The sequence below is a fragment of the Sciurus carolinensis genome, chromosome 4 (assembly GCF_902686445.1).
Source record: "Sciurus carolinensis chromosome 4, mSciCar1.2, whole genome shotgun sequence".
Lineage (NCBI taxonomy): Eukaryota > Metazoa > Chordata > Mammalia > Rodentia > Sciuridae > Sciurus > Sciurus carolinensis.
In genome coordinates, this window is record NC_062216.1 from 8,177,254 (window position 1) to 8,204,554 (window position 27,301).

The 27,301-nt window shown below is 55.4% G+C and overlaps 1 protein-coding gene and 1 pseudogene across 1 annotated transcript in view; one reads left to right on the plus strand and one right to left on the minus strand.

Moving 5' to 3' along the window:
• The window catches only part of LOC124982127 (vacuolar protein sorting-associated protein 4B-like), an 82,704-nt pseudogene extending 73,730 nt beyond the window's left edge, over window positions 1–8,974 (minus strand).
• Xkr6 (XK related 6) overlaps window positions 1–27,301 on the plus strand; it is a 244,250-nt gene that overhangs the window by 119,154 nt on the left and 97,795 nt on the right.

The window sequence follows — 27,301 nt, forward strand, 5'->3', positions numbered from 1 at the left end:
GAGTTGATGGACAGCGGTTTCAGGGTGTTGGAAGCCAGGTCCAAGTTGAGGGTGGGGATGGGAATGAGGGGAAGAGAAGGGAGAGTTCCAAAATGTGTACTGAGCCAAGTGTACCAGGAACTCTCGGAATTCCTTGTCTTGGTAGACGCTGTGAGCATCAGCCCCCTCCCCCTACGTTCAGAGGTGACCCTAACCTGTATGCACCCAGCCTGGTGTCCTGTGCACATGTGGGCTACTGCTGGGTGCTGTAATAGACAAATGACACCGTCTCTGAAGAGTTAGGGTGCACTTCTGGTCCACACAGGGCATAAATGTGGGCCACCTTCCTTGTGGGAATTCAAGAACCAAGTACTCCGTCCTCCATTTCCAGAGCACTGGAGTTCACTTCTAGCCAGTCCATGAGGGAAGAGAATGGAGAATTACCTGTGGGAGAATTGCAGGGCCAGGCCTGGGAGGGACGCGCACTTCCGCTCGCTTCCCGTTGGCTTCAGGCAGTCATATAGGCACCCTGATTGCTGAGGAGGTGGGAAGTGCAGTCCTGCGGTGTGCCCAGGTAGAAGGGGGAAGAGCCTTGAAGGTGCTTAATGGTTTATATCGCAGTATTCAAAAAAGAATTTGTTTGATAAAATAAATGGAACTCAAACTTTTAACAACACCTATGAGAGGGGAATAATGTGTATCGTGGCAGGGTTCTTTGCTGTTAAGATGCAGAAAGTTGCTTTAATAGAAACTGCCCACCTATAGTGCATTTAATCAGCCAACCGTCCCCCCTTCTTTGGATCCTATGCTGTACCCAGTGAGGAGAGGAGAAATGACGTTGAGGACACAGGTGCCTTCTGGCCGCAGGGAACTGGAGGTGTCGCGTCTGCACGTTTGATTTAGGTCTTGTGAGGGTGTGGAGGGAGAGGGGCTGGTAAATGAAGTCCAGGCCTCAGCATAAGAGGAGGTCTGGTTCCATTTGTACATGTTCAGTTTATAGTTCACAGGTCACAGTTGTCCCTGGCGCTCCTCAGAAGCCTGCGGTTCCTCCCACCCTCGGCCTGGCGTGCGGACTTCCTGGGGCGGGCTGTGCCTTGCCCTTGGCGGCCTAGCTGTGGCAGGACAGGCCCTCGTGCACAGCTGCCCCTCCTGCGCTGCCTTTTTTTCAGATAGGTCTTATTTGCTGTCTGCTGTCACGTCTGGTTCCTCTCGGCATCCTGCTTCCCTGGCCTGTTCCATGAAATTCTGTGTTTTCACATTATTTTGCCCTGGATGCATTCGCTGCTGCTGTCCTGGTTTCACCCCGTTATGATTCCTGCTTGCTCTTCAGAGGGAGGAGCTTGGCCAAGGGACACGGCGGGAGCCGAGAGCAGCAGCAGCGGCTCCTCCGGTGTGTCCTGGCCTGACCCGAGCACACAGACTCACTTGAAGGGCTTCGGCTGCAGTCCCTGCCCGGCGGCGGCCAGCAGCTCTCCTGCCTTCTCTCCCTGTCTGCCCCACTTCCCTCCTCCTTCTCCATCTCGGGGCCAAGCAGGCTTTAATGGGTTTGCTCTACCATGGCCCCATTGCTCCAGGAGGAGGTGCTTGGATTTTGAATCCCCATCCCTCCTCTGAGCTTCCCCAGCACCCTGGACAGAGCCCTGGCAGCCTTTTGTATGGTGGTGACCAGGGATTTGGAGTCCTGGGCAGGACTGGCTTTCAGAGTGTGTGTTGAATGAATGAAGAGATTTGTACTGAGGGAGACTCACCCAGACTCAGGGTGTCTTTGATGGACCTGTACTTCTGCCAAGTGGGATTGTTGGATTATTGCTCCTAGTCATTGTCTGTTCCCATTTTAATGCTTCAGAATTTAAAAACAGGGCTCTGCCAAGAGGCTCCTGTGCTGCCCTAGCTGTAGCCACAAAGCTCCAGCATGCATGGTGCTCTGGCGTCAGTTTTACCACAGCATTACAGCCTCGCTGATTCAGTCTGGACTGGAAGATGGGCCATTTCTAACCCCTTGCCTAGGCGGACACTGCAGCCAGAATATGAGCTTTGAACCTGGCTCCCAACCTTGCCTTGGAGATCTTGGGCAAGTTGTTTCTCCTTTCTGGCCTGTTATCTGTAAAATGAGGATAAGGCTATTAATTGTTCAGGGTAGTAATCAGGGTTGGCATCAGAATCAAGAGAGTCATTTCCCATATAGCACCCGTGTGATTATTGGAATTACTGTCAGTGTCTCAATCTACGACACCTGTTCTCTGCTTCTTCCTCGGGGCCCAGAGCAGTGGTTTAGAACAAGTACTCATAGTGAGAATGGCCAGAAAAACACCTAGGTTAGCCCTTGGCACATGGTAGCCATGTAGACCAGCAGTAGATCCTCTTCCGTCTTCCCTCCCAGAACATTAGCTTTTTGGTGGGCAGAAAGTGTTGGTACTTTGCAATCTCTTCCATCCTTTGCATCCAGGAAAACACCTGACAGAACAATACTCACACAAGACCCTGAACATTGGAGAACCCAGGTCAGGGGTTTCTGTGACTGTCCTTTTGTGAGTGTACCAGGAGCACACATAGCCCACTGCTGGTTGGTGCCACCCAGCCAACTCAGGGTTGCAGCAGAAATGGATGTGGATCCAGGTGTTGTCTGAGGATCCAGGAGATGCTGGAGGGGGCGGGGAAAGCAGCCTGTTCCCTGCCTGGCCTACTGTTCCAAGCCACTGCTCAGGGTCCCACCCAGCCCCAGAGTCCACCTTTTACTTGCAGGCAGAAGCCATCTCCCCTAGACCAGAAATTGGGGTTATTCTTCTTCATCTCTACCCGTCACCCTCCCCCAGCTCTGGCCCACCTGGGCGGCGCTGCAGGGGAATAATGGCAGTAAAAATGGCAACGCGGAAAGGTGCTCGTCAGCATGCTGTCATTCTTCCTGAATGGGTGTTGTTTCCCTGAATAAGCCCTAATCCCCGGCTCATCACCGGAATCTGGCAATGGTCAGAAGGAAGTCCCCGAGGTGGGGGCGAGGAAATTGGATTAGAGGACATTCTGTAAGACGCTTGACTCATTCTGTCACCAAAGGTGGAACCCAGTAGCGCCGTTTATTAGGTGCCACTGTATGCATTATCTCCATCTTCACGTGCCCCTGTTGTTTGGATGCCGTGGTTACCGTGGCCCGTGCTCCAGCTGGGGTCCCCCAGGAACCCGGGCCGCGGCGCGGGTGCGGCAGGGCAGGAGTGCACAGGGGCGCCTCGCCCTGCGCCGGTGGCGGCCCCTCCTCCCGCCTGGCACTGCGCGGCGCCTGGAAGAGGAGCTGTGTTTCTCTCGCACGCAGAGCCGGGTTTGTAAACAAACCCTGGAGCGGGCGCCGCCGCCGCCCTCGCAGCAGATGGCTCCGCAGCTGCCCGCAGGGCGGTGCCTCCCTCGGAGCAGAGCGGACGCTCGGGCTCCGCGGCGACGGGATGCGCCGGGCCTAGGGGCCAGGGGACCTGGCGCGCAACGCGGCCGCCTCCCTCCTTCGGTTCTGCGGGCTGCAGAGGGCGAGTGCCAGCTCTCGGCCTCTGGGACGCGCCTCCTGCCCCTGTCTTCCGTTCCTTCATTCATTCACTCAGCCCCCAAAGACTGACAAAGTGCGAGGGGCGAGCTGGGCCCTGCCCCACAACGCTATGCACACAGGTCCTTGCAGTTCAGCTGGGGACTGCCGGGGCACCGCACCGACGTGCTGGGAAGCGCACACCCCTCCGGTCTGTGTCAAGGAGCGCAGAGAGTGTGCCAGACGCGTGGCATCCAGAGCTGGCCTCCAACACCTTCCCACCAGGATAGGACACCAACCAGCGTGTGGCCAGCTGGACACACCTTGGGGTGGGATTCAGGAATATGGCTGCCTGACCTGATGTTTTGAAAGTGCAGTATCGTCCTGGGTTTGAGGGTGCCAGTGCTTCCTTACAGCACTGGGAACAAGAGCTGGCTTTCCCCCCATTTTTCCATTTGAGTGAAAATCGGGAAGATGAAGATGATGATTGCATCAATTTTAAGAAGGACCACTCGGACTGATAAAAGACACATTCTTTTGAGTGACTCAGGGTTGCTGTGTGGGAAGAGCCCAGAAGTTAGCTGGGATCCAGGCTGGGATCTGATTCTCTGAGTCATTCTCAGAGAGGGCCCTGGGCCAGCTGCAGGTACAGGGCCTGCCCCTGAGTCTGAGGCTCCTGCAGGCACCCTGGACTGCGGCCAGCCAGCTTCTTGTCTTCCACTCACTGCAGACCAGCATGCAGCTCTTCACTTCTCTGAGCGCGTCTCCTCTCAGAGGTGAGCTGGGGACTGTGATCAGCTGTGTGGCTGAGCACACCTTGTCCCTGGCAGGAAGCCCGTGGGCCACAGGCCTTGTGACAAGAGGTCTGGAAGCCCAGGTTTAACAAGCCTGCCCCTTGAGCCGGGCACACGTCGTCCCTCAGCCGGGTGTATCCCCGTGTCCTTCATGGTCTCTATCCCAATACTGCAACATCTGGGCCTCCTGGCCCTGGAGGGCTGCTTCTCCCAGGTCAGCCAGTTCCTAGACAGAGTAAGCAGCTCACTCACCAGTACACTTTTCATCCACCACCCACACCTTCTCCATGATGCTCTCCCACTCAGGGTGCTGACCTGCCGGGCAGGTGCCAGACGGTGAGCTGCAACCCCAGGCCCCTGAGTTCACTGAGACTCGGAGACGCGGAGCTACTCCGAGCTGTGTGGCCGTCTCTCCTGTTCTTTCCTGCAGAAGCCACAGTCGAGGCTCCTGCCTACCCTTCCCTCCTCTCCCTTCTCCTGGCTGAGCTGGTTCTTCCCCTCTTGGCCCTCTGCGGTGTCCTGGCATGCCCCACCCTTCCTCCTGGGAACTGTAACAGACTCTTCAGTGGAGATCTACTCCTAGTCTGTTGGCCTCGTGTTCCTTGCTCGCCCTGAGTACACTGCAGTGTGAAACGTGGTCCCCCACAGGCACATCCCTACCTCCTGTAGTGGAGTCCTGCCTGGCAGGACTCTGGGAAAGCCAGGTGTCCTCAGGACCCCTTGTTGTCTCCTGTGGCCATCCCAGGCCAGCCTGCCCAGAGGCAGCCTTCCACAGGTCCCTTGGATACAGAGGGTACGTGAAAGTGCACAGGGTCAGGGCAGGTGTGCTTGCACCTGTGCAGGGTGACAGGCAGGAAGGAGCCTCCAGGTGTTTTCTCTTGTATGATTTTCTGTGTTTCTGAACGTTCCATGGTGAACTTACGGTCCTTTCAAAGTCAGGAAAAACGTGGAATGTCTTTTCCCCTCTCTGACTCAAAGACTCACTCACTCACGTTCCCTGTACGGTGAAGCAGTGCTGTGTGCCGTTGGACGCAGCTGGAACTGGGAGGATGACCCTGGTGCCGTCAAGGGGCTTCAGTCTCAGACTATTCTAGGATGGACATGGGTGCTCATTTAGAATTAAGGCCAAAACCTTGCCACAAGTGTGGCAGGACCCAGACCCGTGTGCTTAAGGCCAGCGTCTTTCTGTGCCTTTCACCAGCAAGCTCCCCCCCCCTTTTCTTTTTTGGGTGCTGGGGATCGAACCCAGGGCCTTGTGCTTGCAAGGCAAGCACTCTACCGACTGAGCTATCTCCCCAGCCCCAGCAAGCCCTTCTTACAGTACGTGTTTGTAAGTTGTGCGTGAGCGCAGGGCTGAGTGGGACCCTGGGGTCGCCTCCCCTGGGGTCCCCACTGGGTAGCAGAGAGTAGCTGTGAATGTAACAAAGATTTTTAAACGGTCATTTAAGATGCAAGGACCTGCTTGTAGGGGTCAGAAAGAGCTTCAGGGAAGAGGTGGCGTTTGACAGGAGCACAAGGCGAGGACAGAAGACTGGCAGGGACGTGGGGTCAGAGATGGCATTGGGGTGGGGGCTCAGGAGCAGTGGTGACACCTGCTGGCCTGGGGGTGGCGGTCAGTCAAGCCTGCGTTCTCATCTGGGAGAAATGAGGATCCTGACGGCCCCTCCCTTGGGAGGAGGCCAGCCAGGACTCTGCGTGTGAAGCCGGGACACGGGCACTGCACTAGTGTCACTTCTTGTTCATTCATGCAGCACGTGGCTTTTTTACCTTGACTGTGCTGGCCCTGTTTCTCAGCCATGGACGAGACAGACATGGAGGGAGAGCAGGTGTAGTGACAGGACAGAGGACAGGGAAGTGAAGCTTCAGAAGTGGGTGAGAAACTGGTGTGGTGCGGACAGAGCAGGGCCCTGGCGCTCGCCCTGGTTCTTCCTGAGTCTGGGCGGAAAGCAGGGCACAGGAAGGGGAGGGAACTAGCAGGAAGAAGCGTGGGCAACAGGTTGAACAGCAGACCCCAGGACAGGGCTTCAAGCACTGGTATGACCTGAGCTGTGCTTCAGGGTGGGGAGGTGGCTGCCCCCGAAGTCAGGGTCGGAGGGAGCAAAGCCAGGAAGACCACCGACAGTGGGAGAAGGTGTGGAGTGAGCAGGGAGGGCCAGGCCCCAGATCTGGGCTGGCGGGCACCCAGGTGGGGCAGAACCTACCTTGCCCGGGGTCTCGTGGCATAACCTAGGTGGGGAGGCCTGAGGCCAAGGTGTCAAGAGGCCGGACAAGGGATGCAGAGACTTTCTTCCCCCTGACTGATCCCCTGCTTGGGACCTGGGAAGGTGTCACCTCACCAGGTGGACACCCAGGGGGTTGGCAGACAGGGGTTAACCACTCCCTTCCCATGGAAGGAAGGCCACAGGTTGCAAAGAGCCTGGGCGATGGTCAGGTGTCACCCACGTCACTGGAGTTGTCAGTTGTGGCACCTGCATCGCTGTTTCTACAGCCACTCAGGGCATTGCCTCGGCGCAGCTGTGTGTCTCTAAGTCATGTGTCCAGAGTGTTGGTGACGTGTAGAGACGTGTGCCCACTCTAAGTATGTCCCTGGGAACTTGAAGAACATTCGCCTGGTAGTGTCAGGAGAGCGAGTGAGCCTCTGGCATTTGGAGCAACTGGGGAACTTGGTAGTTAGCAACACAGAGACTGGAAAGGAGACGGGAAGGAAGGAACTTGTGGGAAATGTAAATTACGGCAATGTAAATAAAGAGGTTCCCAGTAAATGCATAAATAAAAAAGCAGGCAGCAATCCCCTGGGAATAGTAATCAGGCTCGGCTCACTCTGCCTTCCTGGGCCAGACGGACGGGAGCGGCAGGGTGCTTCTTGAGCCTATCTCCATCCACCCGTGCCCAGGAGTTGCCCCCAGATGTGTCCCCATCTACCTGAGTGAGGAATCACCTCCAGGTGTGTCCCCATCTACCTGCTCTAAGGAGTCACCTCCAGGTGTGTCCCCATCTACCTGAGTGAGGAGTCACCTCCAGGTCTGTCCCTATCTACCTGCTCTAAGGAGTCACTTCCAGGTGTGTCCCTGTCTACCTGCTCTAAGGAGTCACCTCCAGAACCCAGAGCACTACTCAGTCTAGGGTAGGAGCTGGAATCTCCAGCAGGGGGCAGAAGTGAGGCAGGGCCTGGGGCTCCCCAGGAAGCCTCTGCTGCTCTTTGGGGCTTTGCCTGCTGGAATGCAGAGCGAATGGAGAGGACATGTGAAGGACACAGGAGGCTGTGTGACCGGAGCCATGATCCACAGTCCCGCAGGGCTGCACAGGAGCCTTTATTGCCCTGTGGCTTCACGTCCTCCCTGTGCAGTGGACTCCAGGACCTGCCATGCTGCCCCTTCCTGGGGAGGTCACTGAAAGACTGCAGGTCTTTCTAGAAAGTACCACGTGCTCTTCTCGGGGAAAGCCTTGGGTGATCCACCAGGCCCCAGCCATGCGGTTACCCCTCAGGACCAGCATGGGGGAAAGAAGCTGATCGAGCAGGTGGGAGGAATGTTCCAGCCAGGCAGAGCCACCCTGTGGTGCGGGTGTGGGAGGCAGGGGACCAGAGCCTGCAGGACGAGTTCTTCCCCCCCGAGGTGTCCCCGCAGTCCTGCCCGCTTGCAGCAGTTGAGTCCGCCCGGCCAGAGTCCCTCCCGCCTGCTTCCTCCAGGTCCTTTTCATCTGCAGGCCGGCCTGCTCCTTGGCTGTGACCCTCCACCTGCTCTGGATGGAGCTGGAGTTGAGCCCACTGTCTCCCCCACTGCCGTGCCCTGGTGTGGAGGCCCCACGTCCCATTGTCCCCTGGGTGAGGACTGTCTCACTGCTGCACAGTGGCATGAAATGCTCTCTGACACCTCTTCCCACACACGTCCAAGCTTGCTGGGGTCTCGGCCATGGCCTCCCAAGGCTCTGCCGGCTGCTCTCTGGGGCTCCCTTCTGCAGGCAGAGATTCGGCCTTTGACATAGAAAAGACTGCTTTCCTCCTACGAGCTAATGCCCGTGAGGGCCAGTTCCTCTGCCTGGGAGCCCTGGGGCATGGCGGGCTGCACCAGGCCCCCTGCTCTTCCCTCACTCGCCACAGCATCGTGCTGAATTGCCCCAGGACCTTTGCCCTGCTTCCCATCCACCTCCAAGATGAAGCTACTGTTCAGGTTGTTCCCTCAGGGAGGGCAGGAAGAGACGTGACTGCAGGTCCTCCCAGAGCATGGCTGGGGTAAGGGGCTGCGAGACAGGAGTGCCTATGTGCTGACAGGTCTACCAGGTGCATTTATGTAGAAGGGCCCTCTCTCCTGCGCTGCAGGACTAGCCAGGAAACCTGGGGTGCTGAGGATTGAACCCAGTGCCTCACACGTGCTCTGGAAGCGCTCTGCCACTGAGCCACAACCCCAGCCCAACATTTCTTAACAATTGTATACTTGGGCAGTGCACAACTTGAACTTTGGTACATGGATACGTTTGTCACCCAGGGCCTTTAGCCTGTGAACTACCGTCACACTTGAGCCTCCTGCCTCTGGTGGTCATCAGTGGAGACTGAATAGTTATGACCCTGAACACTGCCTGCACCTCTGGTGCTCCCCATTCACTTCCCTGACGTGGCTTCCCTTGAACCAACAGGGAAGGCCCCGTCTGGAGGAGCGGGATGGCTCCTCTCACGTCCAGTCTCCTGAAGCTGCTCGTTCATTAGTCACCAGGCACTAACCTCCTGCAGCCACACCTGACTGGATTTGGACTTGGACCCCTTGATTCCCCACCCAACATTCCCACCGTATTTTATTTCTCATGCAACAGTGTTATTGCAACGTCAGAAGGAATTTAAAGATGGAAAACTCCAGAAGACTGCATCTCTGAACTCAGTGGTTGGCGTTCATTCCATCTCCCCATGTTCCGTCCTCGCTTACCCAACACGCTTGTGCCCGGCTGAAAGCCCAGTGTGCACACTCTTCAAACCCATCGAGTTCTAGAGAGCGAGCAGACAGACCTCGACCAGCTCCCTTCCCTCCGCTGCGGTGGGGCCAGGACTTCCCTGCTGGGCAAGGGGTGTTTGTTGGAGGGAATGGGAGGAGAAAATGAGGTGGGCTGGGGACGTTTTCATTCTTATCCACAGGGCGGTGGAAGCCAGGCTTGGTCCCCATGGGAATTCTCAGGAACAGAAGGCTGGGAACGGAGCTGATCAATGAAAGCTGTTCTCAGAGAACCAGCCATTGGTGAATTCTAGCCCTGCCTGGTCCATCTGAGCTCCTCTGTTTCTGGGGGCCAAGCTGGGAAGGAGGGGGAGAGGAGGGGATCGGAGGGGAGGGGTAGGAAAGGAGGCGGAGGCAGGCCCTGCGCACACTGGAAGGAGGATGTCCACGCTCCCCGTCCTTGCAGGGAGCTGCTGCTGCTGGCTGCCCCTCCTCCTGCACGTCAGTCATTTATTGCCCCCTGGCCTGGGAGGGAGGGAGGCAGCCCCCTCCCAGCAGAGCAGCTTTCTCCCGAGGATCCAGGCGTGATCTTCGCCTGTGATTGAAGGGTTCACCCAGCCAGCGGGGGAGTGTGCGTTTGGGGCTGGAGATCTCAGGGTATGTCCTCACGTATTTAAGCCCTGCCCTCCCTTGTGTACGAGGCTGAGGGGAGTAACCTGTAGAAGAGGAAGCGATGCCTCCGAGGTGACGCTCACCTCCTTAGCATGGGGGTCCCAAGTGGTGCTGCCCATGCTGTACCTTCGTGGTGCTAGAAAGCACGAGGGCGGTGGTGGGCCACCCCGCGTCTGGGGCAGGCACCAGGAGGACATGCTAGATGTCAGCCCCTCAACCCCTGACCAGGAGGATGTGGTGGACGTGAGCCCCTCAGCCCCTGACCAGGAGGACGTGCTGGACCTCAGCCCCTCAGCCCCTGACCAGGAGGATGTGGTGGACGTGAGCCCCTCAGCCCGTGGCCAGGCCTTCTCCCATGAAGTCTGATCACAAAGAGTGGCCTGAAAGGTCCTCTGGAGGGACTTGCCATGGCCCAAGAGTTCTGTCACCTTCTCATCAAGTTCCCGCCATCAGGCTGCAAGGGGTCTCTGGGACCACCTGTCCTGGGACACAGATGAGGATACACGGAGAGACCCAGCGACTGGCTGCAGCCAGCACAAGATGAGGACGCGTTGCTGAGATCCGCAGCGGCTGGCCGTGGACTGGAGCCCTGTGGGCAGCCCTGGTGCCCTTCCTGTGTCTGGCACGCTGCGGTCAAACAGCTCTGCCACCTCAGCGCAGACTGCGGGCAGGGGCACGGGAGGGGCGGGAGCAGGCCTGAGGCTCCTTTGCTCGTGTGCACTTTTTGCAGTGAGGAACCCCTGGGAACGGCGTTGGCAGGGTCGCAGAGCGGCTGCCTGCAGACACCTGCTGTCTCGGTGGTGAGAGCAATATGATTTCCTGACGAGGCGCCTGGGGGCAGGAAATGCTGAATCCCTCTTTTTCCGTGGTAAACTGAGGCACAGAAGGGCAGAATGTCCTTCCCGCCGCTGTGTGGTGGACGCCATCCTTCTGTTCTGCCTCCTGTCTGCTGTTGGCCCCTTAGTGGTTCTTGGGCACTTTTAAAGACACCTGGGGAAAGGTGGTGGAGAAGCCAGCGGACTCTCCGTTTTCTTGTTCTCACTCACTGCTGGAATCCTGCTGGTGCTCGCTGCCCGTGTTCTTGCTGCCCGTGTTCTTGCTGCCCGTGTTCTTGCTGCCCGTGTTCCTGCTGCCAGCATATTTGGGCACCCTCTTGAGCCACTGGGCGCAGCCTCATAGCACTTCCCTGTGGAAGGGCTTTGCCTCTGGCTTCCAGAAGAGACTTACTCCCTGGTGGGGTTGGTAGCATTGCCCCCTAGGATCGGGTCTCCCCCACTTCCGCTTCCTCAGTGTGGGGCCTCCCCTGGAGCAGGCCACTCCTGTAACCCCTGCAGGCACCATGTCTGCCTTGGGTAGTGTTCCAGGGTCTGGTTCCACTCCAGGGCATTGATTTCTGCACATAAATGGACTAAAATCAAACACCAGCCTAGAACAGCTTGGAGTCCTTTGGCCTGAGCTGCCCTGGGGAAGGACAGGGCCTATGGGCCCTTGTCTCCTCCCCAGATGAGAAGGAGAGGGGCAGGGGCTGCCCAGAGGCTTGGGAAGCCGGCCATCCCTTCTAGCCGGGAGGCCCCCAGATGAGACGTTCCCAGAGTGAGTGCATCAGTTCTCGGAGGTCTCTGAGCTCCCGAAGCCCAGGGCTGTGTACTCACCCCAGAGACATTTCTGCCTCCAAGGCTGGCCACTTCTGCCGGATGACCCCACAGACCACCAGGGTGTTGGGCATTTGACCTTGTCCTGACTCATCCATCCACTGGTAGGTGGGACGGGCTGAGGGTGAGATGGGATCATGGCAGTGGGCAAGGCCAGCTGGGGAATGGGGCAGAGGCTGCAGGGCTGCCCAGGACTAGGCAGAGCCAGGGATGATGGCCAGGTGTTGGCCACAGCAGGTCTGGGGCTCCACAGGTCGAGGAGCCCAAACAAGGAAGACCAGAGCCAAGGCCTGCTGGGAAACCCAGAGTGACCTGGAGAGGGGCACCTTCCAGGCTCCACCCAGAAGTCCAGACACTTAGGAGTCGGTTCCAGGAATCTATTTCTAATGCACCCTCGGGGTCCTGCAGTCCAGGTCTGGCCAGGGCTCCTGTCGCCGGCTCTGCCTCCCTCCAGCACTGGAGTCCAGCCATCTCGGGAGCTGCGCAGCTCCACAGCTGCGGGGTCAGATTGCCGGTCACTCTGAACCCTGCCCCTCGCTCGTGTGGGGCTGTCGTGGGCAAGTGCCCATTCCACCTGGCACAGGAGAGTTGGACTCCAGACGCCGCGCCGTCACGTGACCTGGTGTTAGGACACGGCGGTGTTTGTCGTCATCTGAAATCTCTCGCTGCTTGCTGTGGGCTAGCTGTCTTCCTCCCACCAAAGCTTCATCTTCTTGAGAGTGGGACCCCCACCTCGCCTCTTGCTGTCCATTTGACACCCAGAACCGAGCTGCCTCGTCTTGGGGGTTTTCTCCCTGCTTGTTTGCAGACTTGAGTTATGAGGTGCATGTGGCTCTAGGGAGAGCTCCCCAAATCAGCCTGGTTTTAGGGGAGCTCCTGATGTTCCAGGTTCTAGCCAGCCTTTCTGGGAGTGGATCAGGACGGGCGCTGGGGAGGTCACATTGTCTCAGCTCCGGTTGGGCTGGGCTTCCTGGTGGGGTCTGGGTGCTTATCTGGTTGGTTGTTTTAGAATGTGCCAGCTATGGTGGCTCACACCTGTAATTCCTGCAGCTCTGGAGGCTGAAGATTGCAAGTTCAAGGCAGCCCCAGTAACTTAGCGAGGCCCTAAGCAATTTAGTGAGAACTTATCTCAAAATAAAAAATAAAAAGGGCTGGGGAGGTAGCTTAGTGGTAAAGTGCCCCTAGGTTAAATCCTCAGTGACCAAATAAAATAAAAAGTATCCACCTGCAAAATGTCCTATGTATCTGTTATGGCTTGGATGTGAGGTGTTTCCTAAAACTCACATGTGAGACAATGCAAGAAGGTTTCGAGGAGAAATCCCCTGATAGGGATTAACTGAGTGGTAATTAAAGGGGTGGGGTGTGGCTGGAGGAGCTGGGCACTGGAGCGTGGCTATGGGGTATGTATTTTGTATCTGGTGAGTGGAGTCTGTCTCTGCTTCCTGATCGTCATGTGAGCTGCTTCCTTCTGCCACACTCTTCTGTCCTGATGTCCTGCCTCACCTCGAGCCCCCAGGAATGGAGCCTGCTGTCTATGAATTGAGACCTCTGAACCCGTGAGCCCCCCAAAACCCCTTTCCTCCCCTACAGTTGTTCTGGCCGGGTCCTTTGGTCACAGCAGTGAAAAAGCTGACTGAAGCAGTACTTACTCTGGTCTAGATCAGCAACAGTCTGGAGCACAGGCCTGCCCACAGTCCCCACCTGCTATGGGTCAGCCCCTCTGAAACTCAGGGTGAGGTTTGGTTGCTGGTGTGGGTGTTCTGGGAAGTGGGGCCTTTGAAAAGAAGTTAGGGTGTTAGAGGGATCAGTGCCCTCCTCACAGGACTGGCGCAGGAGCTGCCCCATGTTCTGTCCCTTTTGCTCACGCCCCCTTGCCCTTGCCCCTAACACTGTGAACTGGAGTTGCAAAAGGCCCTCGACAGCACCCATAATTGTTAGAGAATTAACCCTCTTTCCTGTATTAATTCCCCACCCTCAGATACTCTGTTACAGCAACAGAAATGGACTAAATACCAAGCCTCTAGCATTGATGTACATGCCGAGATCTCAAGGCCTCTGCAAGTCTGCAAGCCTTTGACGGAAGGGCACAGGATGCTGGCCAATGGGGAGCGGGAGGAGAGGCTTCCATGACGACGGTCATTTCCTGTGCGTGCCGGGGTTCCTGAGTGATCTGTGTGATGTGATGGGCCGCGAAGGTGTTGGGGCCCAGCCCCCACTACCCAGAGGCACTGGGTGTCCACCTGCTGAGTGTCCCCACTCAGTGTGTGACCACGGGCCACTGCCTTGACGGCTTGGGGTGTGAGAGGGGGACGCAGCCACCACTGTGGGTTGCAGAAGAGGTGGATGTGCAGTGGCCTCAGGGGTCCGAAGGCCTGGACTGGGAACCCTACCGGAAGGCAGCGCCCTGTGAGCTTCAGGCCCCATCTGTAAAGTCAGGACCTTCAGCACCCCTGAGGCGTACAGAGCAAGAGAAGAAAATGTCCCTGAGGCCAGGCAGTGAGAGCCGCAACTCCACATGTGCTGTGGCGACCCATCGTTTGGGTAGAGATGGGCGTGATCCCAAATCTGCCGTTTAACCGTGTTGAAGTGCCTGGTTCAGGGGCACTAAGGACGCCGGCGCTGTGCGCAGCCATCTCCACAGTCCCGCGAACGGGAGCCGCACACCAGGACGCGCTGGCTTCCCTCCCACCCCCAGGCAGCCCTCCTACTGTGCCTCTGCTAACCGACCACTGGAGGACCTCCTAGAGTGGAGTCAGGTGGTGTCTGTCTTTCTTATGGCTGGCCTTTTTTTAAATGGAAAATTGGCAAATGGTATGTTTTATATAGCTTCGTATTTTCATTAAAGCAAAAAAAGTACATAGTGGTGGAATCACTATCCTAATTGGAACTCATGATACTCATATGTCCATGATTAAAAATAGAAAAAAAAAAAAGGCCTTGCACCCACAGGCCCTTAGGATGCCTTTGGCGTTAGTTTCATGACCTCTGCTTCCCCTCCCGGCTTCACTGAGGTATGACTGACAGTCAAGTTGTGTATGCTTCCGGCACAACGCGAGGTTTTGACGCAGGTGTGCATGGTGAGGTGATTGCCATGCACTATCGAGCTGACGAACACGGCCCTCCCTCACCTGGCCAGCGCTGTCCTCCTGTGGAGAGAGCATTTGAAAGCCCTCAATGTGTTTCATCTGTGATGACCTGGAGCCACCAGCCGCAGTGGGTACTCCTCCACCCCCACGCACCTGGGGCTGTTGTCCCCACTCTGCCTCCTCCAGCCCCAGCGGCCGACCCCTGCTCCCTGCTTCACGAGCTTGACTTCTCCAGGTGCCTGTGGAAGTGAGATCGGCGATGCTTGTCTTCTGAGCCTGTGTTGGTCCACTTAGCATGATGTCTTCCAGGCTGTCACAAATGACAGGTTCCCTTCTCTCATAAGGATGAACGATCCATCGCACACTTCTCTCTCTGCGTCGTATATTCGTCTGTTACGCAGTGGTACTGTGTCCGTACAGCACTGAGCGCAGGTGCAGGTGTGTAACAGGTCTTCTGTCTCCATTTGTCCAGCGATGCTCATTTAGCTTGCTTCTGGACTTGCCTACTGGGAGTAAGCAGTTGGTCTCTTTCACCTCGCATGTGTCCTCTAGCGCCACCTCTGTATGGCATGAGTCAAAAGCTCCTTTTATGACTGAATAATATTCCATTTTATGTATTGTTTCTTCAACCATCTTTGCACAGACGCTGGTAGCTTCTGCTTTTCGACCATGGTGAGCAATGCCACCCTGAACCTGTGTGCAGGTATTTCTGCCCCTGCCCCCATTGTTTGGGGCACATACCCCAAAGTAGAATTCCTAGATTATGTGAAAATCAGTGATGCATTTTTGAGGGACCGCCACACTGTGGCCCAAAGTGGATGCACCAGTTAACACTCCCACCAGCAGCACCCGAGGGCTCTGGTTTCCCCATGTTCTTGGTCCACGCTTGTTATTCTCTGCTTTTTAAAAATTTTATCTTACAGGAGTTGGGGTAAATGTTTCTTTTCTTCTCTTTTTCTTGGCGGCATCCCCTAAAGCCACACCAGTGTGTGGTCACTGGGGTCTGGAGACCCCAGACATGCAGGGAGGATGGGGCGGGAGCAGGAGGAAGATGAGCAGGAAGAAAGCCTGGGGGGCCGGCCTTGTGGGCTTTGGAAGCTGCCGGCCAGGCCCCCTGGAGCAGTTGCTTGATGCAGTCCAGAAGGCTAAGCTGTCTACCCTAAACCCTCCAGCCCCCCAGGAGATCAGGAGTAGGATTCTCTCCACTTTAAGGAAGAAGCGGGAGCTTTGGCACCAGGCAGGGATTTGAACGTCGTCCTGTCGGCCGCTTGTCTTCTCTCGTCTGTAACTGTGAAAACCATGGTACTCCTGCTCCCGAGGCAGGTTGTGCTCATGAGCCGTTCAGCACCCAGGCTAGCAGTGTGACAGAGCTAATCTGGAAGGATGTGCAAGATCCCAGGCCTCTGCAGCAAGCAAGGCAAAGAGTCTGGGACACAGGTACCAAAACCAAATCCCCAATACTGAAAGGGAAGGGCCAGAGGGTAGAGAAGAAGGAAAGGGCAAAGGAGAGTAAAATCAGGGCGGGCTCCTTGGAGGAGGAGGGCCGAAGGCAAGCAGGTGTGGAGCTGCCCCCTCCAGCTGGTGGAGCTGAGCTCTGGCCGCCCTGTCTGGGATTCTCATTCCCCACACCCTTTCTCTCACCCTGGCCAAGTCTGTGAGTCCTCCTGCTGAGAGTCTGTCTTTCTGTTTCTCCCCTTCAGAAGAGATGCTTTGAGCATGTGTTATTTATAATTAAATTAACATTTTGCACGTCTGACTTTGAATGCTTCAACCTCCTGTGATGTGCTGAGTCCCCGAGGAGCTGTGTGCTCAGGGTGCTTGAGAAAGGTGCTTCAGACCCTCTGGGGCCCTTGGCCACCCAGGTGAGAAGAGCCCTGTGGCAGCATGCTCTTCTGCTGCAGGCCGTCACTGCTCCTGGGTGGCATTTTGGCTGCTGGGCCACCTCTTCCCAGCTGCCGGTCTCTAAGCAAGCCATTCCCCTTCAGGATCTCTGGTGCCCACCATGCTGAATTCAGAGTCCCCCCGAGGACTGCAGTATGTGGGCTCTCCTCTGGGCCTACTTGCTAGGGACACTCAGGATGCTGCCCCCTTCTTCTGCAAAGGTGGCACCAGGAAAGGACCTGCCATGCCCCAAGACTGGGCCAGGAACCCCCAAAGCGGTGCTGTGAGGGGAAGAGGGGAATCAGCCGTGTTTGCCTCTGTGGAATTGGCGGGCGATGCCCTCGGGGCCTGGAGGTGGAAAGCGGGTGTTGTGCCCACATGTCTCTGCCACACTTGTGCGAATGGGTGTGCATACATGAGTCTGCACACCTGCATGCCTAGAAAATCTTCCACCTACCTCAACGTGTAAGTGTTCTGCCTGTCTTACTCCGTTGCAGTGGGAGGCCTGGGGTCTTCCTCACCTGGGCCCCTCCCTGCCCACCTGAAATGACCCACAACCTCCGGCTAGCCATCTTGGCTCCTCCCCTGTGCCTTGTCAGCACCTGCACCGTCGCCCTGATTTTCAAAGTCCAGGTTGATATCACGCTCCTTGTAGTCTCCTGTTCTACCTGTTTCCCCCTCATATTCTGTTACAAGCATTCTCCAGCTCTGACCCACTCCTCAGGAACAGCTCTTCCAGAATGTGTCGCGGAGACAGTAGGCACACACTGTTCCCTCCTGTCTGGACAGCTACTCTGACACTGGCTGGGTAGCCATGCAGATGTCTGAAAGGGTGGGGCTGCTGACGGCCCTCATGGCCGTAGGTGGCCCGGGCTCCACCTAGCATGGCAGCGGAGGTGCTCTAAGGACACCCACCTGCATCCAGGGGTCTCCTCAGGACCCAGGCAGACTTGGTTTTCTCTGCTATTCCTGTGGGAAAGAGATAGCTCTGAACAGCGGTTCTGATTCTACAGGAGGACACTTGCTGTGGACTGATGTGTGTCCCCCAAGTTCACGTGTTGAAATTCTAACCCCAGTGCAAGGGCCTCTCTGGGAACCAGGAAGAAGGCCCGATCCTGGGTTCCTCAGCCTTCATAACTGTGAGAAGGACTGTCCTTTAGAAACCACTCAGCTGACCGTGGCTTGTTAGAGCAGCCTGACAAGACTCCTGCCTGAGAGCCCCTGCCCGACTCCTGTTTGGGGAAGGGGAGAGGAGAGCAGGTGCTCCTGCCCGTCTGCTCTCACGCTAGGCCCTGTCCTTTCTGCAGCTGCCTAGGGTCCTCTGTCCCTCAGACTTCCTCACCTCCCTAGACTGGGTGAGGCGGAGAGCCAGCTCACAGGAAGGGTGGGTGAGCCTTGTAAGGCAGAGGCGTGAACGATCCAGTGTGCGGCAGCAAGTGGGATATGCTTTTAGGGAGTGGACAGTAACTTGTTCCGCTGCAGAGCTGACACCCTCTTGCTCTTGGGAGCCCTGGCCCAGCTGCCCGGGCCTGCTCATGGGGTGGGCTGTTCACAAGGAAGGGCCTGGACACCGCTGATCCAGGCCACAGACACCTATCCAAGCCCAGCGGTCCAGCAGCTACACTGCAGGGGTGTGTGATTGTGAGGGTTGTCAGGAGTCCTTGTGGGCAGGGTCACCGGCCAGTTTGGGCAGTCACCAGGAGGGACTGTTACCACTGGGCTTTCCTCACTGCAGGGGTCTTATTGTTCCTACTCACCTTGTACGTGGTGGTCTTTACTCTTAAATGCCCTCTTGGCACCAGTGATGTGTGTGTCTGGACCCACTGTGTTTGTCTGTGAAGGGACAGAGGCCTGCAGATGTCCCTCGTGGTCCTCTCGGGGAGAATCCTTGACCAACACAGTGGCAGGTCCCAGGAGCCCTCCCTCCCTGGTTGGCAGGGGCTCCCCTGGTGGGAGAGGAGTGAACACAACCAGGTACCAAAGGCACTGACGTCCCCATGATCACCACTGGCCCAACTGAGCAGACCAGTCATTTCCCCAAGTCCCTGAGCTGAGGAATGATCACTTAAGGTTTTTAAATGACTAGAGTTATTTCTGTGAGTCCCCAAGGTATTCTCTTCCCTTCTGCCACCAGTTTATTAGGGGCCCTGCAGAGGACAAATGTTCCCTCTCTAGCTTAACTATACGAAGAATAGCTCGGTGGCTTAGGGCAAGTCACAACTTTGTGGTTTGGTACCTTATCTCTAAGACGAGACAGTTGGCCTAGAATAGTAATTGTCCACCATTAAAAAGAGAAATCATCTTTTCTCAAACAAATCCTATACAAGGTCCCCAGAAAAAATATATATAGACAATGCAGTTCATACAAACGATTCCCTATGTTAAACTTAGAATATTTACTTGTTAAGTCAGCAAAGGAGAAAAACGGGCCCCTTTGACGGCAGACGTTTGAAACCACGGACTGTAGTTGGTCACTTGTCCTGCACTTCAGCCTGTGCACACAACCACTTCCTTTTTTGCACAGGTGGAACACAGTGTTGAGAAAATTCTGATCAATTCAAATAGTCACTGCTGTCAATGGCAAAGATCAGCCTGCTCGCAGGTCAACTTACAGTTGTTGACCTCTTCCCTCCTGGGCCAGACAGACCCAGAAACTTAACAGAGATGCCACCACTCCTAACCCTAAGTGCGAGTGGGATCACAAAACCTAAGAAGGCCCTGCCATTATCCACTGGCTGTCACAGCCTGGGTGGTGTGTGTCCAGCAGCAGCAAGTCACACGCATGGAGCAGAGCCCCCTGGATCTGCAGGAGCATGCAGGCATGCAGGGTAGGAGGCTGGGGCACCTGCTCGGTGCTCACAGAAGATACTGGCATGCACAGCAGCCCCCAGGGTGTCAAAATTATGTACATACCTTAGAGCATAAGGGTCATTTTATAATTGTATTTAAAAGCTTAGTTATGTCAATCTAATGAAATTTGCCTTGAACTTTCTTGAAGACCCCAGAGAAACCCCTGGATCTTAAGAGTAGTGTTTCTCAAATTTTAACATGCATCAGATCTAGCTTGCTAAATTCTCAAAAGTTAGCATGCTGTCCCTGGAAGATTTGTTAAGATGAAGATTCGTGGGCCCCACTCCCAGAGAACCTGACTTAGCAGATCTGGGGTGGGGCCTGAGACATTTCATTCCTAACAAGCTCCCAGGGCTGCTGATGTTGCTGGAAGTGGACTCAGGTTTAACAGTTTGGAACCTGCTTGACCTGAGGTCCCTATGGGGCTCCTTAATCGAACACATGAACACAGGACAGGGCCCAGTCCTTCTTCTGAGTCATGCTCCTCTGGTCTATGACATAAAGAGATAGGACCAGAAACTTTCTGAGAATCTTCTAAGTTCAGAAATGCTCTTCTCTCTCTGCCTAGTAGGAAGAGACTTCTGCAGGTAACTTCTGCCTAGATTCCTCACCTGCATCCAGGCAGACACACACACAGGAGCCCTGGACCTGGGCCTGCTCAACCCTGCCTGCATCCTTATGTGAGCGAGGCATTTCAGGGTAGTTTACCCCCTGCCCTCAGTTTTCCCATCTGTAACCTCAGTGTGTGCATTTCCCCAGGCTTGCCACAGAGATGATAGATCTGACAACGTTTCATGCATGACCCCCACTGTCGGTAATGTGCAAGGAGTCGTTATAGTCGTTATCTGTGAAAGCCTTATTCATGCTGTTTCTGGGTAGAATATGACATTTCAGAAAGACCCTAGTGCATTTGATTCTGGAAGTTTAGTTGCAGAGTGGAACCGGCTCTCTGGCCTCTGGGATCCTCCCCAGTCTGCCCTGAGCCTAGTCCCCACTTTGTGTGGATCTGCTGAGCTGCTTCTTGTTCCACTTGGATCCTTTGTCCCTTGGGGATCAGATGAGCTTGTCTGGGTGCAGATATTTGGCCGTAACCCTCTATCTCTGCTGGGGGTGCACTTTGTATTTTGATCTTCTGGCCCCTACACGGCAGATGAGGAGCCCGAGCTGCTGCGACACAGGAAGACAGCTTAATGCTGCTGCTGATGCTGGCGGTGATGCCGATGGTGCACGCTGGGAATGGCTTACTCCGTCATCGTTGTCATCATCATCATCATCATCAGAGCAGTCACCAGATGGTTTGCATCCACGCTGGCTGGGCACGGGGCTGGCTGCTGTGCTTTGTCTTTTGAACTCATGGCAGCCCCTTAAGGTAAGTATCACCATTCCTGTTTTATAGATGAAGAAATTGAGGTTCAGAGAAAGTCAGTAATGGGCCTGTGTTAGTCAGCTTTTCCTTACTACAACAGAATACCTGAGGCAGGCTACTGCTGAAGAAAAAGCAGTTTATTCGTTTACAGTGAGGGAGGCTGAAAGTCCGAACAGCATGGTGCTGGCTCTGGTGAGGGCGCCATGGTGAAAGACTATAGTGTGTGTGTTAAGAAGTGATCACATTGCCAAACAGGAAGCAAGAGAGCAGTAATCCTCTTCTGAGAACTAGCCTGGGTCCCCCAGAAAGTCCTAATCCCTTTCAGGGGCATGCTCCCAGTTGGCCTAAGGGCCTCTCACCAGCCCACTCCTCTTCAGAGCTTTGCAGCACCCCCAAGAGTTGGTGCCAAGCTTCCAACAGGTGAGGCTCTTGGGAACCAATGACATCAGAATCACAGCATGCCCAGGGCCATGCCACTATGTCTATGAAACTCAGACCCTTTGGGGCACCCACCATTGTGGTCTCTCAGGGTTGGGTCAGCACCTCAGCTTCAGTTCCCACAGGAGCCCGTTTATTCCTTGTTGTGGGGGACAGGCGAGGTTGGCTGGATATGCATGGAGATGGGTGTGCTGGACTGGGACATTGTGCAGGGCAGCCTGTCCTGATAAGTGTCACGTGCCTCCTTCCATCCACGCTCTGTTAGAGGCAGGACGGAAGAAGAAGGGTGGGTGGGCCAAGGGGTTTGCAGCTGTCTAGCTTGGAGTCCCGACAGTCATATCACATGCTCGTATCTTTAAGGACCCTGAACTCAGGACAAGGTTGTCCCCATTCCATCCAGCTGTGAGCTGTGTCAGGCAGACCTTTCTAAGACACACCGGTCTCTTCCTGGACTCCCCGCCAGCTCTCCACTCCCTGAAGTGGTGGGCCCGCTTCACCATCAGCTCTAAATGAACGCAGCTCCTCCTGTGCCCCAGAGGTGCCCGAGCCTCCACCTGGCACTCACACACGCTGCTCTCTGTCAGGATCCCCCTTCTTTTGTTTGGTCAGACTCTGCACATCCCTCAGAGCTCCAGCTCAGGTTCCGGCTCCTCCTGGACCTTTGACGTCCTTCAGGCCTCCGTTCCCTGCCTGCACAGCCTTCCCACTCAGCCTCTGCCTCTCCTCTGTCCACCTTGATGTGTGTTCACCCTCCCATACTTCCTCTCGTCCCCACCAGATGGGGCGCTCCGCCGGGGCAGGCAGCTCATCTGACCCATCATCTGATCTGGTTTGGGTTCTGGACCGTGTCTACATACAGTTGGCACTTGACTCACAACTGTTGATGACAGGTCAAGCTAGAGTGACAAGGAACTGCTCTTCGAGTTGGAGGATCTGGTTCTAGTCCTGGCTCTGCCATCCCTGCCTGAGCAGCCTGCTCCTCTCTGGGCCCATTTCGTCATTTGTAAAATGGCAGGTTGAACTCTCTGGGTGGTTCTCCACCTCTCACGTTCCTAAGAACCCCACAGGGGCTGGTCTCCGGGGTGTCTGCATAACTCACACGCACAGGTTTGCTGATGCAGTCGGGTTCTCAGACTACTCTGAGCAACTCAGGTCCGGGAGAGCTGCGAAGGGGAAAAGGCACCTGTAGTGAGTGAGGTGGGCATCATCATCACCGTCACCACCGTCACCACACTGCTGTCTTGACATAGTCATCGTCGTCATTACCACCACCACCCCATCTCATGATGATCTTCATCACCTTCAAAACCTTCAGAATTAATATAACCATCATCATCATCATCGCTGTCAACGTCATGACCGTCTCCTTATCACCATCTCCACCAGCATCATCACCATCATGTCTTTGTCACCATTGCCACCATCACCATGTCCCCCACCCCCATCACCACCATCACCATCACGTCCACCATCACCATCTTCACCATCACCATCACCATCACGTCCACCATCACCACCTCCACCATCACCATCACCATCACGTCCACCATCACTGCCACCACCTCCACCATCACCATCACCATCACATCCACCATCACCACCTCCACCATCACCATCACCATCACCATCACGTCCACCATCACCACCTCCACCATCACCATCACCATCACGTCCACCATCACTGCCACCACCTCCACCATCACCATCACCATCACCATCACGTCCACCATCACCACCTCCACCATCACCATCACCATCACCATCACGTCCACCATCACCACCTCCACCATCACCATCACCATCACCATCACCACCACATCCACCATCACCACCTCCACCATCACCATCACCATCACGTCCACCATCACTGCCACCACCTCCACCATCACCATCACCATCACCATCACGTCCACCATCACCACCTCCACCATCACCATCACCATCACTGGCACGTTCATCTGATATTTCTTCATCATCATCACCAGTATCATCAGAATCGCTTTCTTCATCATCATAGCCATCACCATCATTGCCATCCCCCATCGTCACCACCGGCACCACCATCATCTTCCTTTTCTTGGTCACCATCACCATCACCATCTCCATCCATCACTGAAGTCACCATGGCTGCTCGGTGCTCACTTAGGGACCAGGACTTGTACTAGTGACTTTCTGGCCATTACCTCCTTTAATCTCTGGAGAGTTTTTTGAGAAGTCCTGAGAGGACAGGAGGTAGGACTTGGAGGGACACCCGGCTGTGCCCCAGTGCAGACCTGGGCTCCAGTCTGTGATGGTCCCCACTGCCATGCCACCTGATTTTCAGATGCGCCTGCAGCTTCCGGACAGGGTGAGCAGCGTGCCACCCCTGGACCCCCGTCTGCACGCAGCTCCCCTCTGCTTCCCCCCAGGCCCAGTTTTTTTCCATGTTCATAAAACAAAGACCTTTTTTCCCTTCTCCCCAACTCCTTCCTGCCCAATCTAAACCCCTGTGAAAACAGCATGCGTCGCTGAGCCTCGGGCCAATATGCGGCTTTGTGCTCCACACACACACTCTGTCTTTCACACCACAAACGGCTTTGCTCAGGGAAAATATGTTTTCTCTCTGCAAATCTGCCATTTTTGGGCAACACATAGAAGGCAAAAGAGACTATTTCACTTTTGCTTCCCCTGGAAAACCCCACCAAGATGTTGTTTTCCTTTGCTTTTTCTGGAGGGGAGATATTTTTTGACAGCTTCCGTTGCTAATCTGGCGCCGCGCCCTGCCTCTAGTGCCAGCGTGAAGGAAGCCGAGGAGCAGCGATGAGGAAGGCAGCAGCTCCTGGGCGCGCCTCGGAAGGCGGGCGCAGTCGGGGCTCCACGGCCACCCAGGCTCCTGCCCCACAAAGAGGCCGCCTCTCGGGAGCCCTAAATGGGGACACTCTGCTTGGAAATAGCTGGCAGTGCAGGGGCTGCCCACTGCGGGGTCCCAGATGCCCTTGTACAACGAATACCCTTGGAGACTTTCCTAGTCCAGGCCGCAGACTGGGCGGCTGCTCTGGGCCGCAGAACTGCCCAGCCCCGCGTGGGAAGGGAGATGTGCGTGGGGATTACAGTAACGCTGCTCGCCACGGCAGCACGCTGGCGGGGGAGTGTGAAGAAAGCCCTGGTGTCCCCAGCGAGGTTCATTCTGGTCAAAGGAGTGAGAGGAAGTTTGGAGCAAGAAGTGGCACTGCAGCTGTGTGGCAAGTTCCTTCCCTCTGGAATGCTGGGCTCCGGTGAGAGCCCCTCGCTCGCTCGCTCTCCTCTCCTCGGCCCACTCCAGGTGCGTCCCCTTCTGTGGGAGGACAGTGCTTCTCAGGTGCTGGCAGACAGCTGCTGCTGTCCCCAGCTCGTTTCTGACACCTCACAATTCTGTTCTCAGGGCCTGCCCTTGGGTGGTGAGGGGCCTGAGGGAGGGGCTGGGGCAATGGTAGAGGCAGGTGGGGCTCGTGAGGACAGCCCCCCTGGGAGGAAAGAGCATTGTCCGCCACTGGACTGGGGGGTGGCCTAGGGCTGGGTCAACATCACCAGGGTTCTCAGGTGTGCAGCAGAGGTGGCATCCAGGTGAGTGAGTGAGACTGAGAGTCAGCTATCAGGGGAAGGCCCGCCCAGGCATCCCCGGGAGGATTCAGGTCCTGCCTCCGCCACCCACGGGTTGTGTGACCTAGGACAAGCCACTGATGGTGCCTGAGGCTCCGTCTCCTCCTGTGTAGGGGAGCTGGTGACAGTGCAAGTCCCTGGGTTGCTGTGAGGGTTAGTGAGGCGGTTCACAGGAAGACATTGGCCTGCTTCCCGGCCCACCTTACGTGCTTACTGTTAGCGTCACTGTTACCAAGAGGCACAGGCACATGACCAGAGTGCTGCCTCCTGCTGGCAGGACGCCCTCCCGAGATTGGATGATGGGTCTGGACACAAGGATGGAGCCCCTGAAAACAAATATAACACAGAGCAATGAGTCCATCAGAAGTAGTGTGTTTCTCTTCAGTGTTGGGAGGAACACAAAATGGGATGATCATTTTGAAAGATGGTTGGGCAGTTGGTTGTAAAACTAAACATACAATCACCACACAATTGAGCAATCCCACTCTTAGATATTTACCCAAAGGAGTTGAAAACTATGTCCACATGAAAACCTGCACAGGGACATTTATAGCACCATGTTCATAACATAATTGCCAAAACATGGAAGCACCTGAGACGTCCTTCATCAGGGGAGTGGACAAACCCACTAAGGCCCATCCAGACAGTGGGATTCCTCAGCACTGAGGGGAAATGTGCTGTCAAGTCATGAACAGATTCGGAGGACTCATAAGGCAATGGCCAGTCTGAAAATGTTACATACTATGTGATTTAACAGTATGACATTTTGGAAACAGCGGGACCGTGGGGACAGTAAGAGCATCCGTGGTTCCAGAGGCTGAGGAGAAAGAGGGTTGTACAGGCGGAGCACAGGGAACTTTTAGGGCAGTGAGTCCACTGAGTGGTGGGATGGGATGCATGTCATTATGTGTTTGTCCATACCCATAGAATGCACGAGAGTGGACCTGAGGCAAAGGCTGGACATTCGGGGGGTGCGGCATGTAGTGTCATCAGTTATAACAAAGGCACCCCGACGTGGGAGATGCGGATAGTGGAGGGGCTGTGCTGTGTGGAGGTGGAGGTGCCTTCCCCTGTGTTTGGCTGTGAACCTAAAATTGCTCAAAAAAATAAAGTCTATTAGTAAAGCAAAACTTCGTAGCGTGGCCGTGCGGAAGCCCAGGCTTCACTTAGCAGACCATCAAAGCACTCCTCGGGCATCGCCTGCACTCAGGGCAGCGGCCCCAGGCAGCGAGTGCAGCGGGGACACGGGCTCTGCACTCAGGAGCCCCTAACCTTGTGCATGGTGACCGCCACTAATGGGCACTCCAGGGGGTGGGGTGGGCAGCAGCCAGGCTGTGTGGCCCCGGGGCAGCACCAGGAAGGAGGGGATACAATGATGACCATCCCTGCTTGTTGAACCCACCGTACTTAGTCCCCTGTTCCCAGCACACCATGTCAGGGTAACGTGAGCTCCCTGTAAGGAGCGGGCAGGAGAGCGAATAACAGGCCCCAGGCCACACAGCCTAGAACCTGGCTCTCTCGGTCCTCGTTTTGCTGCAAGGCCCCGAGCCACTGACTTGAGCGAGTTACTGAAGCCTAATGTGAAGCAGCCCAGGACAGTTTAGTACTTCCCTAGCCTCAGTTAGCTTGTCTCTGAAATGGGACCAATGCCTGCTTTGAGAAATTGTGATGAGATTCAATGATGAAGTGGACATGAAAGTTCTAGGTCTGCATTGGCCAGTGGAAGTGGGATGTGGACCATACATGTGATCATATGTGAGGGTTTAGATTTTCTAGAAACTATATTTTACAAGTAAGAAGTAGATGAAATTGATTTTAATTATGTATCTTATACATAATGAAGAAGGATATACAAAAATCACTATTTAAACACGTAATCAATCGAAAGTTTATGAGCTCTCGTAATCTCCTGTACTGATTCTATGATAGCTGGTGTGTATTTAACACTCAGCACAACTCAGCTCAGACAGCCACATTTCAAGTGCTCAACAGCCACCTGCGGGCAGTAGCTGCCCTTCTGGAAAGAGCTGTGAATAGGTAGAGGCGGTTTCTCCTGGTTCCTCTATGAGTGGGGACAGCAACGTACCCCAGAGCTGCCCTCGCTCTCTCTGTCTGGCATGTGTTAGCATTATCAGGTCAGGAACCTTATTTCACACACCATGATGTGTATTCATAAATTCTAACTCATGAATTCACAAACTTGTAGTCACAGGACCATGCCAACACAGGAATTAGTCTTTTATTCCTAAAGCAATGGGTGTTTACCTCTCTCCGTGTATTTACCAAGCCTGGCACGCGTTTCAGAGGTGTGTCAATCTCTCTCCACCCAGGTGGCCTCCACTCTTAGCCTCTTGGAGGGAAAGATGTGTCCCTAGCATCTTTCTCTACCCTGCCACCCCTCCCTGCAGCCCAAGTGTCTCATTCTTAGCTGGCCCTTGTAGATCTTGGGTATTTTTGAATACACTCCATCAGCCGAAGGCACGGGCTCCTTTAGAAAGAAAGCATATTATAAAGAACAGGCTCTGAAGTCAGATTATGTAAAAA